Here is a 13,435-nt window from a genome sequence, read left to right on the forward strand (position 1 = left end):
TTAATGCATATATTTTGCCAGTAAACTCATTTACTGGCACATTCATGGAAAGTAAACAGAGTAAAAATGACTTCATTTAAAAAATTCAAGGAAATGTTATAAAATCATATAAAAATAGAAATGTAGCATTGGATGGGCCCTTGAAACATCATCTAGTCCAGCTGCCTGTGCTGAGGCAGGACCAAGTATACCTAGACCACCACCCTAACAGGTGTTTGTCTAACCTGTTCTGAAAAACCTCCAGTGAGGGGATTCCACAACCTCCCTTGAAAGTGATTCCAGTGCTTAACTATCCTTATAGTTATTTTTTTTTCATAATCTCTAAACTAAATCTCCCTTGCTGCAGATTCAGCTCATTACTTCTTGTCCTACCTTTGGTGAGCATGGGGAACAATTGATCACCATCCTCTTTGTAATATCACTAAATATATTTGAAGACTGTTATCAGTTGTCCCCTTCAGTCTTCTCTTCTCAAGGCTAAACATGCATAGTTCTTTTTAACTTTTCCTCCTAGGTTAGGTTTTCTAAACCTGTCATCATTTGTATTGCTCTCTGGATTCTCTCCAATTTGTCAATATTTTTCTTAAAGTGTGAGTCCCAGAGCTGGACCCGTTACTCCAGCTGAGGCTTCATCCGTGACAAGTAGAGCAGTACAATTACCTTAGGGTCTTACAGACGACACTCCTGTTTATATACACCAGAATGTTATTAGCCTTTTTCGTAACTGCACCACAGTACTGACAAATATTCAATTTGTGATCCACTATAACCCCCAGAACCTTTACAGCAGTACTACTGCCTAGCCAGTTATTCCTCCATTTGTATTTGGGGGTTTGATTTTCCCTTCCTAGGTGCCATATTTTGCATTTGTTTTTACTGAATTTCATTTTGTTGATTTCATACCAATTCTTCAATTTGACAAGGTAATTTTGAATTCCAATCCTGCCCTCCAAAGTTCTTACAACCCCTCCCAGCTCGATGTCATCTGAAAATTTGAGAAGTATCCTCTGGACTCCATCATCCAAATCATTAATGAAAATGTTGAGTACTGGACGCCAGTGGGATCCTACTAGATCCACACACACATGGTTTGACAGTGAACCATTGATAACTGTTTGAGTATAGTCTTTCTACCAGTTTTGCACCCCTTTATTGTAATTTAATCCAGATCACATTTCCCTAGCTTGCTTGTGAGAATATCATGTGGGACGATGTCAAAAGACTTACTAAAATAAAGCTATATCATGTCTACCTGCTTCCCCTCTATCCATCACATCAGTAACCCTGTCAAAGAAGGAAATTGAGTTAGTTTGGCATGATTTGTTCTTGACAAATCTATGTTGGCTATTACTTATCACCTTGCTATCCTCTAGGTGCTTACAAACTGACTGTTTAATAATTTGTTCCAGTACCTTTCCAGTTATCAAAGTTAGGCTGATAGGTCTATAATTCTTTGTTCTTCTTTTTAAAAATAAGTGCTATGTTTGCCCTTCTCCAGTGCTCTGGGACCTCCAGTCCTCTCACAGACCTCTTCCTGGAAGATTCACCCAGCTCTAGTCTTCAGGATGGAAGGGAACACCATGGATCCATACTACAGAGAGGATTTTATGTTGCCATCAGAAAAATGTGACGTATATACCAGAAGAAGGTACTTGCACAAACATTAATTATTACAAGGTTTATGGGTACACTTGAGTTCCTCCATAATCTGTTATTTATAGATACTGAATTGAGAAGATACAGAGCACAGGCTGTGTCACTGTAAGCACAAATGTTGCTCACACATACTGGCTAACAATCAAGTTAGCTTTAAGTTTAAAGTGCTGTTCATGGCACTTGTTACTCCGTGATTGTTGCACAACAAAAAAGATTAGGAATGCCAAGGAGCAATTTCTCACACACTTATAAATTCAACCCCAGCCATAGCTCCTATTAATCAGATCTCTTGTATAGAATATTTCATTTATTTTCCAACCTAAGTGCCTCAGACACACTTGAATGAAATGCATTTCAGATCATAATGCCTGGTTTCTATTCAGTAAAAGCAACTACAAATGTATAGTCTGGCAGCAATTTGTGTCAAAAACACTGTCATGTTATTTTTAAACTATATTTGACAGGGAGATTGAAAAGTTGTGAATAAGGCCATCAGTCTCTTTACCACCTACACCCTCTTTGTAGACAATTTTCATCAGGTGAGGAGATTGTTTTAACACAGGAACGCTTTACTATAAGGTCCAAAAGCTGCACTTTAACATCAGTCGTTTTCTTACATTTTATTTTATATTAATGTTTGCTAGATATTTTCTGAAATGGTTATAAGAAATGTGCAATTTGTCCTTTCTTCCTTACTGAAGGATTTTTTGTAAACAAATTATTATTTGTGTTCATTACGATAATGCCTAGGGACCAACGAAGAACAGAGCCCCATTGTGCTAGATGCAGTGAAAACCCAAAGTAGTAGACAGCTTCCTGCTTCAAAGAGCTTACAAGTTCCTACTGCCAGTGATTGATTCAAGTGCTATCAAATGATTAATAGGAACTAAAACCCAACAGAATCTATAGTGAAGTAGTGAATTATGAAACTGCCACACATATTAGACAGTGGAACTCATTACAATTTGCCATAAGCTAATGGTGTTTGCTTATGAGATGCTGTAGCTTTGAAAGGGAACTTTGGTCCTAAAGAAGATATTTGCCTCCGGTCTTTTATACAATATTGCTGTCTGCATCCTGCTCTGCCCGTCAGGTGTATTGGAAAGTAGAGGGCAGATCTCCAGCTGATGTAAATGAAGTCAATGGAGTTGTGACAATTTATACAAGCTGAGAATTTGTCTCTAGATGTTTACAGTACATTACTACAGGGAATATCCTTGAAAGTACAAGCTGAAATAGAAGAAACAGGCAATCTTTAATTTACCAAATGATCATAGCAAAACTTATGCAAAAGTATAAGGGAGAAAGGAAATTCTCTGGAAATGGTGATTGCCTCTCTGACTGAAGTGCCCCTGTCCCAGAAACTCTGAATAAGGGTTTTGTTTCTCTACTTTTCTTTACTTCCTCTATCCCTTCTTTACCAGTCTAGGGGTGAGAAGATTGGACATAGAGGATATGCTCTGGCCCAGTGTTTATCATCTTATCAGTCTCCTACCATATGTTTTTTCTGACTTGTTTGAGCTTACCTTTTTCTCACTTCTTCCTTATGTCAGGAGCTGTGAAAGATGGTTGGTCCATTTTATACAAGAAATTCCTTTCACAGAAGAAGTTATGCCAATTATTTTAAGATAGAGGACTAGGTGGAGTTGTATCTCTGATGGAGGTTAGCAGCCTAGCTTGGCTTATGGAAAAGGAAATAGGGGAAGGACCCAGCAGCTTCCTTTAGGCTGGTGGAAGCCAGGGGAAAATTTCCCACTGCGTATTACTATTCTGTTTTCCTGTCTGTTTTCCTATCCTATCATGGTCACAGATTTGTGGGGGGAAAGGTTATATGGAGAAGGGCAAGAGGGGGTAGGTCATTTTACCTTGCACTGAAGACCCACATTTTGTAAATCTCTCCTCCCACAAATCTCTGTATATTGCACTACCGCTTTAGTACACAGAAGTCTCATTCTCACGTAATCAGAGATGAATTGAAAAGGATGCCCTAGAGCCCTTCATTAAAACTGTATCATCAAAAAGGGAGGCTGAGTTAGAGTGATTTCTCCATCACTGGTGGATTTCATCACCTGTTCAGATATTGTCTAACGATCCCTGCCATGGGTGATTTATCCTAGGGGTTCCCAAAAATACTTCTGAGAGAAAAGGTAGGGGTTGGTTGTAGTGTTTTTGTTTGTTCAGGGGTTATTTTTGGTTTTGTCCTTTTGGACTAAACCAGCACTTCCTCCCCCAATCTGGTTTAGGCTAGCTGCCTCAGTCTCATTTCCAGGGACCAATCACCTGCCCACATTCTCCACCACATGTAAGCTTCTGGCCTCTCTCCCCAGACTATGAAAGACTCGCTGCCACACCCAGAATCTTTTTCCAGGGACAGTTTTATTCTCCAAACATAAAACTTAGGCAAAATATCCAAAACAGTGTCTTGGCCCACTCTGAGCTGCAGCTCCCAGGAATTTTCCCCTTTGCCTTTCCTCGGTCCCTTCTGCTTCAGGACTCTCCTGTAGGAGACCACGTCCCTCTCAGCCCTTTATAGCACTCATTTGATCCCTTCCGAGGTGGACCTGATAAACTGAATAGGTCTCCCAGGCCCCTTGACCCTTAAAGGGGAATCACAACTAGATTAACCACTGCAGACCAGATCATAGGCATCTTCAGCAGAGGTAACCAGGGGGTGGCAGAATGCAAAGAATCTGATCCTTTTGAACTCTCCACATAGATAGATGGTCTTTGTGCTCATCTGAACACAGTGTTTGTTCCCCACTGGTACCCTACTTAGCATTAGCCACCCAATGGAATGGGGAGATGGGGCCATGCTAAATAACCCCTCAAGGGATGTAGCAGCAAGCTCAATCCACAGTATATTAGTTAGGACACAGTATGTTAGGCAGAATTGAGTCCTGTGCTGATGATATATGCCACTTATTTTTCAGGAGGAAGCATTTGCAGTGAAGTGCAATTAATACATACTTAACAAGTGATGCTGCCTGCCCTTCTCCATTGTGGTTATGAGAGAACTGTTTTGTTTAAATGGTAAAAAACTAATTAATAATTCCACCTCCTTCATCCATGCACTCTGGCACACTCTTGTTACAGAAGAAGAGAAATTCCCTCATTGATCACAAGACAGCATATAGCTCATGGCAAAATTTTGCTCTCTGTGTCCATTCTTGACTTGTGTATTATTGTCTTATGTGTGTTAAGTTTCCATTGATGCTGATGTATGTTCAGCACTTGTAAGGGCAGTAAAGAATCACCACGTAAATCTGAATGGAGACATTTTCTCTAACTCCAGAAGCCCACTTAATTGGTAATACTTTGATGACTGTCCATAAGAAAGAAAGAAAGAAAGAAAGAAAGAAAGAAAGAAAGAAAGAAAGAAAGAAAGAAAGAAAGAAAGAAAGAAAGAAAGAAAGAAAGCTTTTTTTCCAATTAGCACAGTTAAAATGAATCTTCTATAATTTGTTCTAGTCATCATAATTGGTATGCTAGTCATTAATGAACCATTTATGAACTGTCAGTTGCACAGACCTAACAGCAGTAAAGTACAAGTAACAAAAAAAAAACAGATAAATGGCAAACTTTGTATTTTAATTGTTGTTTCTTATTTCAGTTTCACCTATTATCCATAATTACTGTAAGTGACAAAAGAATTCTGTATTTACTCCCAAGTTTTCATTCTTTCTCACTTAGTTCAAAGATCTTTTCTGGAAGAGAGCTGGAAGAGAGCTTTGATCAGTGAAAATGGTCCCACCAGTACCAAAGACCCTCACTGCCATACAATTCTCATCTTGCTACCTGTAACTGAGGTAAGGGACATTATTTTGAAGGAAGATGGTGATGTTACTTCAAGCTAACCATCATGATTCAAACTGTCAGAAGTACCACTCCTGAGTGTCTCGTTTTGACATATCCACCAAACCAAAATGTAGACCGCAAAAGTGGAGAATGGTGAAAATCAGAATATGGGGGTAGGAAATTGCGAAAAAGAGGAGGTGGTTCTAAGATAAATTCTCAGTCTGCTGCACTTTGGTGTCTCCTTTAGGACTAAGAATTACATCAACAGCTGAGGTAGTTCTTGAGAGGAAAGTCCTGTACTGGATATGTGATGGAGAAAGCTGATGGGAAGGGATGGTATGTGACGGAAGAACCAGCAGCTCAGCACGCTTGAAAAACTATTTCAGTCATACTGTAGCAAATTGCCTAATGAGTATGTGTACCATTGCCCTTTAGCAGTTAGGCTCAGAACTCTTCAGCATTGTCTCATATGTCTTAAACTGTAGCTGAGAGGAATTTTTTTTCTTTGAGCTCAAATTGTGGGGCGTATACTTTTGCAGCAGAAAGATGGGAGGTTTTCCCCTCCTGTGTCCATGAATTTTTAAGGGGGCCACAGTGTGCAATATAGTGATAACCACAGAAGATCTGAGTGTCCACCCATTTATTCTAAGACCTTTAATATTGTTCATTAAAGAATTTGTCAACTGTTGTCAACTGCTGTCTGCCTTAACCTCTAATCTTGACATATTGAAACAAAAATCAGGAATCAAAGATGTGTGTGTGTGATGCTATGCTATTCTTTTTGAGATATGCTTATGATATGAATGTCATAATTAAGATGTATTTTATGCAAGATGGGTCATGTGAGATGTCATTGGAAAGGTTATGATTTACTGAATGTAATTATCCCAATTTGTATGCATGTATTATTTCTGTATCTGAAGTTAGGAATATTGACTATGTACCAATTACAACTGTGTTTTCATCTGGGGAATGCCCACCAGATAGTATGCAAACAGCCTGGATGGGCCATTAGGAAGGACAATAGGAATTTGAAGATACTAATCTTCCACCTTCCTGAGAAGCTTCCTGGGATGCTGCTTTGACACTGCAGGGTCATGTGATCAAATCACCGGGTATTGGACACCATCTTGGAATTCTAGTGTTTTTCCACTAAGAGGGGGTGGAGATCAAACTGGGATACAAACGATTCCCATCATATGCAAATCCTATTTAAGGCTGGAGTGTGAGTTAATCTTGGTTCATTCTTTAATGAATCCCCACCCAAGATGACTGCTGGAAAAATCTAAGAAACAAAGGCAAAGGGGAAGTGCAGGGGAGAGGTACTGAACCTGGGCTAGGAATGGTGTCTGACCCGTGAAGGATGTACCTGGAGTTTTAAGATGCAAGCAAGAGCTCTCTGTCCACAAAGAAATTCTGCTACCTGCTTAAAACAATATTTAGGGTGAGAAATTACTATTTGTAGCCAGTTTCTTTACTGTATTGAGCTTAGTTTTCATGTTTGTTTTATTTGCTCAGTAATCTGCTTTGATCTATTTGCTATCCCTTATAATCACTTAAAATCTACCTTTTGTAGTTAATGAACTTGTTTTTTTTGTTTATTCTAAAACCCGTTTGTGTAATTCATGGAGGGAATGGGGGTGGAGGGGAAGCTGTGCCTATCTTCTTCCACATTGAGGGGGGAAGCGAATTTCATGAGCTTTATGCTGTCTAGATCTCTATACAGCGCAAGACAATAAATATAATAATACATTCCAGAGGATGTGTGCACTTGTGTGCTCAGCAATTCCTGAGCTGAGTCTTCCCACACAGAGCTGATCTCAGTATATGAGTGTCCTTTTGCAGCTGGGTATGGCCCTACCTGTGTGTGTGCACTAGAGGAGGCTTGAGGGCCTGGCACAGCAGGCTGGTAGCACAGGTGGGCTCAGTGGGACCCTAGTACATCAGATGACACCTTGAAGTGGGGGGGGGCAACCCGTCACAGTGTGGCTCTGCTCCTAGAAATTAACCACTCCATAACCACAGCATTGCTAGGTAGGGAGTAATAGACAATTGAGGGGTTCGGTAGGGTAGATACATTATCACTGCTAGTTATTAACCTCTGCAGATCCATTTCAATGAGATGCAATTAGGAAAAATCTGACTGACCTTCTATGGTTCATAGCCTGCACATGGTGCAAGGAAATATTGACCTTATTGTGTATTCTGAATTTGCCTGTTTAAATAACCCTCACTTCTCTAACTTGATTTGTTTTGTAGATATTACATGGCTGATCATAATTTCTAACTTAATTGTTTCTGAAGGTGTGACTTTTTTGTTGTTGTTGTTAAATCATACAAATTTTGACTAAGCATGCTCACTGCCAAGGCACTGCACTGTTGTAGCAGCTGTTCTATAAATGAGATTTTAAAGGGAAGTCTCTTTGGCTCAGCCACATCTGCTTGTCTGGCGAGACAGATGGAAGTTAAAAGACCCCCAGTAGTACTGCAGTAATGTTAATCCCACTGTCCTTGCCAGTATTCCATCTATCAAGCAAGCAAGCTTTGATGTCCAGTGTTGTGTATATGAGCTGCTGTTGAACACACCATGGGTGCTGAGGTTGGCTACATGGTCACTGTATAACCATTATTTACAATTTATTGATGTGATTTCAGATACCTTGATATGCAGTTCACTGTATAACCAAGAGATACTGATCTGACCCAGAACCATAGATCTGAATATCCTTGAATTTGTGGGAATTTCAGATGCAGATCTGGATCCAAAATCTGGGCCTGATTCTGACCCATTTAAGATGGGGGTAAATCAGAAATAAGTCTATTTACTGAAGTTGCTACAGTATGATTTTATATCAATTTCAGACTAAGCCCCTCTGTAACTGATCCTTGTCTCTTTCTTCGGTTGAACCAAACCCTGGATCTAGACATCCTGAAAGTTTGGATCTTGGCCTGAGCTTTAAGGCTCAGGCTGATTTCTAATGTAAGTCAAACTCTGTAGTATTCCAGCCTGCATACAATGACTTAAGGACTTTATTTACTCTTCTCCAATAATTATGACGCTTTAGTTCTTCACTTTGTTTTTCTAATGTAAATTTTAATGACTTTTATATTTGCGTTTTTTCAGTTAAAATTTTTAAACTGATACTTTATGTTTGCTCTGTATGGTTCATGCTAATTGCTAAAAAAAAAACACCCTAAAAAAAACCCCAATTAAATATTCACTTTGACATTCTGGCCCCAGAAGAAATAACATTAGCTTCATACTTATCCATCTGGTTATCAGTTTTAGCTAGAGAATCGCTGCTTATAATTTTCTAGGGACATGTGGGCAACCTTCCAGTTGTACCATTAAAATCCCTTAGATCCTAACAACATGCTAATTAATGACCTCTGATGCTTATGCATGGACAGCTGCAGTGGAAACTTTGTCCCAATAAGAACTTTTGGTCTGGAATTCTATTTTTTTTTAATGACTCTTATTTTCTTCAGTTCAAAGGAAACCTCATGTTAAATATGGAATCAATTTTTTGAATATTTTGCATTTCAGAAAATATTATAGAAATATTGTTTTAAAGTCAGCTCTCACTTAGAGAGAACTAGCTGACCAATCATGTTGCTTAGCAACTCCATATTCTCACAGGGAATCCAGCATTGGATTGTAATGACTTGGGAAGTGCTAGTTAGAAGTAATAATTTACATGAGAAAGATACCACTGTCTGTTCTGATTACAAACAACATCTCTTTACTAATATTGGTCAGCAACAGTCCAGAGTCAGCCATCTGTCTATGAATGCTTTTCTTTATGCTCCCTATGAAAGGTGAGCATCATATCATCAAAAGCATATAGAATGGGGGAATAGACTGCTTCACAAATGAATAGAAAAGGGAATCTAGCCTGAGCTTTTGCACTAATAAAACAATAACAATTTGTACTTTTAAGAACATTTTCATCAGAGGATTTCAAAGCATTTTACAAGCATTAATTGATGCTAGATGAAATTACTATGAAGTGGGTGCACAACTGCCGGAAAGATCATACTCAAAGAGTAGTTAGTTATCAGTGGTTTGCTGTCAAACTGGGAGGTCCCACAGAAGTCAGCCCTGGGTCCAGTGCTATTCAAAAAATTCATGAATGACTTGGATAATGGAGTGGAGAGTATGCTTATAAAATCTGTGTGATACTACATTGGGAGGGGTTGCAAGCACTTTAGAGGACGGGATTATAATTCAAAATGACCTAGATAAATTGGAGAACTGGTCTGAAATCAACAAATTGAAATTCATTAAAGGCAAAGTACTACCTTTAGGAAGGAAAAATCAAGTGCACAACTATTCAATGAGAAATAATTGGCTCAGTCGTAGTACTGCTGAAATGGATCTGAGGATTGTAGTGGATCACAAATTCAATATGTGTCAACAATGTGATGCAGTTGCAAAAAAAGCCGAATATAATTCTGGAGTGCATAGCCAGAAGTGTTGTATGTAAGACCAGGCAGGTAATTGTCTCGCTGTACTCAGCACTGATGAGACCTCAGTTGGAATACAATGGCCAGTTCTAGGTGCCATACTTTAGAAAAGATGTGGACAAATTGGAGAGAATCCAGAACACAGCAACAAAAATGAGAAAAGGTTCTGAAAACCTGATCTGTGAGGAAAAGTTTTTTTTAAAAACAGGCATGATCAGCCTTGAGAAAAAGAAGACTGAGGGGGGACTTGATAATCGTCTTCAAATAGGTTAAGGGCTGTTACAAAGGACAGTAATCAATTGTTCTCCATGTCCACGGAAGGTAGGACAAGAACTAATGGGCTTAATCTGCAGCAAGGGACATTTAGGTTAGCCATTAAGAAAAACTTTTTAACTGTGAGGGTAGGTAAGCTCTGGCTTCCAAGGGAGGCTGTGGAATCTCCATTACTGGAGGTTTTTAAATAATAGGTCAGCCAATCACCAGTCAGGGTTGACCAGGTATAGCTGGTCCTGCTTCAACATGGTGTGGTGGATTAGATTACCCCTCAAAGCCTCTTCCAGGCCTACATTTCTATGGTTTAACATCTCTCAGGTACACAGCTTCAGATGGTTAGACTGAGTCACATATGTCAAAAGTAGGTGAAATCAGTTACTGGATTTATATTTGTATGTATAAAGGTACAAGTAAGTACTGTTCTATATATTTATATATAAATGCATACACATTTATGTGAAATTTATATTATATATTTCAATGCTTAAAAACAGAGACACGTGCATAATGGATTTTTCACTTTGACAGCTGAATCAAAAATGTAAAAAATGATTCAGTTTAAACTGAAACAGATTTATTCTTTTCTTCACAGTAAAACACAAAAGCTGAAAAGATAATTTTGAGTAGAATATTGTTCAACCTGAAAAAAAAATACTTGTTTTTTGGGTGTTCACATTTTTCCAAAAAATACCTAAATTTCTAAATGAAGTGCCATTACATTTAGAAAGTTTCCAGATTTTGGCGGGGGTTTTAGCCAAAACTATTTGCCAAATTCTACCCACATTTTCAAATAGTTCCAGAGCCCTGAAAAATACATTTTTAGATGAATTTGCTATTCACCAGAACATTCTTTCCCTGTGTGAAGGGGTGGACCAGGCCCTTTGAGGCCCCCGGCTGGCGGGCTTGTGGACCTTCCACACCCCACCCCAAAAAAGGAGCAGTGAAGGCGTGTACTCCAGGTCTAACTAGAAAGGCCGCGGGGAAGCAGTCTGTCAGAGCCCAGCAGACTCAGTTAAAAGGAGCTGCAGGGCCTGAGCCAAACAGTTATTGGTAGAGTCGAGAGGATCAAGGAAGGTGCTCCTGCTGGTTGCTGGAGCTCAAGGGAGAGCCAGAGGACAGGTTCTGGTGACACTGCTATTCTGTGAGGAAGACCGTCAGCCGTGAGGTACGGGTGAAGAGAAAGGGGCTATGTGGGAGGGCCTAGGGAACAGCAGTAGCAATGGAGTTAAAGGAAGTATCACCTGGCTGCTATTTGTAGGGTTTCTGGGTTTAGATACAGAGTAGTGGATGGGTCTGGGTCCCCCTGCCAGCCACTGGCAGAGTAGCCAAAGCCCCGAGCATAGGACAAGTGATGTTTATGGGCCCAAGTGAAGAACAGGACTCAGGATCTCCAGGGAGAAAGACCTGGGAGCACTGTTCTATAAGACAGCAGGGACACATTGAAATCTAGCCTACAAGGGGCTGAAAACTGAGCCCAGAGACAGGTCTAAATCAGTAACAAGGGTACAGGGACAGGCCCTGTTGGACGTTATATCCCGGAAGCTGTTTTGTTTGTTGATGTGTTAGACTATGCATGACTTAGCTAGAGGGATGAGCCATTGAAGATGAGCCTGACGAGGTTAACAGCTGGCAGAGGGTGCTGTGAGTAGAAAGAGAGAGTTAAAGATCACACCCAGCTGATAGGAGGCACTCACAAGAGGTGAGTGTCCCCCATGACAGCTTGGTATCAAAAGTAGGATCTTTTCAGACCAACCCCTGAAAACAAGGGGACAATGGAGGAGTTAATAAGACTGCGAGTCCAGCAGCAGCACAGCTCTGCTGAAACCCAGAGAGTATGAGCAGAAGTGCAACAAGGGTCCCAGCCCGTCCCTCAACAACTGGTGCCTGGAGGTACTCCAGCTGCAGCAGCAACAACTCCAGGAACACCCATCTCAGACGTGGCAGGGAGACCCGCAACCACAGCAACACCCAAATAAGTCCGACCATCGTAGATGTCAAAAGGGAACAGGTCACACGAGCTCACCCAGGGGTTGCAGCAGCTGGAATTGCAACAGCAGCTTGCCAGGCTAGAGGAACAATAGCAGTGCCTGTTATAGATCCTGTAGGAAAGAAGCAGCAATGGTTACATATTCTGGATACACAAGAGGGATACAGCAGGCTGGAGGCCTTAGGTCCAGCCAAGAAGATAGTATGGTTGTGGACATATGGGACACTTAAGTGGTTTGCCCATGGGTGAATCAGGAGGGAACTACAGGAAAAGCCACAGAAACTCTCCTAGGGTCTATGAGGCAGAAGGCCAGTTGATAATATGCTATGCCTGTGGGCAATCTGGATATATTAGGAAGACCTATCTCTATGTGAACCGTGATGGCAAGAATGCAGTAGCCCTGTTATTCTGTTGCCCAGAGTCAATGGCCCTGAGTGATACCCATTGTCAATGTAAGGGCAGCGGCAGTATATTTTGCTTGCGGGGTGACAGGACATTTAAAACAACATTGCCTCTTAGAGAAATGAGTGGCAACAAGAGGGAGACTCCAGGATTAGGCAAGCCTGGGACCATCAAAGGAGGGACAGTGGAGACATGCAGGACCAGAGAGCTCAATGGCGTGTTGGGGTGGTCAAGGGCCTGCCTTGACCCACAGTTCTGGGGAGAGATAGGTTGGTTATTCAGTCCTCATACTGAAGGGACTAGGACTGTGCTTAAGGACCAAGTGGGTCTGGGACCACCTGGGAAAGGAAGTAAAGGGTATACTGGGGACTCAGACCGAGCCCTGGCACATTAGGATACTGTGGAAACCCAGGCTGACCTACGCATTGGAAAAGCTAGTGTGGGGACTCAGGGCTGTTCCAGCAGAGAAAGACCCAAAAGCAGGGCTGGGGTAGGCAACAGAATCCAAGGACAGAGAAATAAGCCTCTTAGAAGAAGAACCTGAGTAACCAGGGAAGAAAGTAAAAGCTCTGCAAGTAGAGAGGTCTGAGTGGGAACCCTGACTAAAAGGGGCTAGGATTGCAAAAATCTCTCCAGTCAGATAGGCCTGGGAGAGAGACTCTGAGAAATCAGGGCAGAGACTGCTACAAACTCTCCAGACAGAGATCCCTGAGAGGAGAGAAGACCAGGACCAAAGCAGGGTACAAACACGGATAGCTCTCCAGGTAGAGAGGCCTGGTCTAAGAATGGCAAAAGACTGGATAGGAGGGGACGTTACCCTTAATAGTACTCCCAATCCTTTCTGCAGGGGAAGGT

This window comes from Lepidochelys kempii, chromosome 3 (genome assembly GCF_965140265.1).
Source record: "Lepidochelys kempii isolate rLepKem1 chromosome 3, rLepKem1.hap2, whole genome shotgun sequence".
Taxonomy (NCBI): domain Eukaryota; kingdom Metazoa; phylum Chordata; order Testudines; family Cheloniidae; genus Lepidochelys; species Lepidochelys kempii.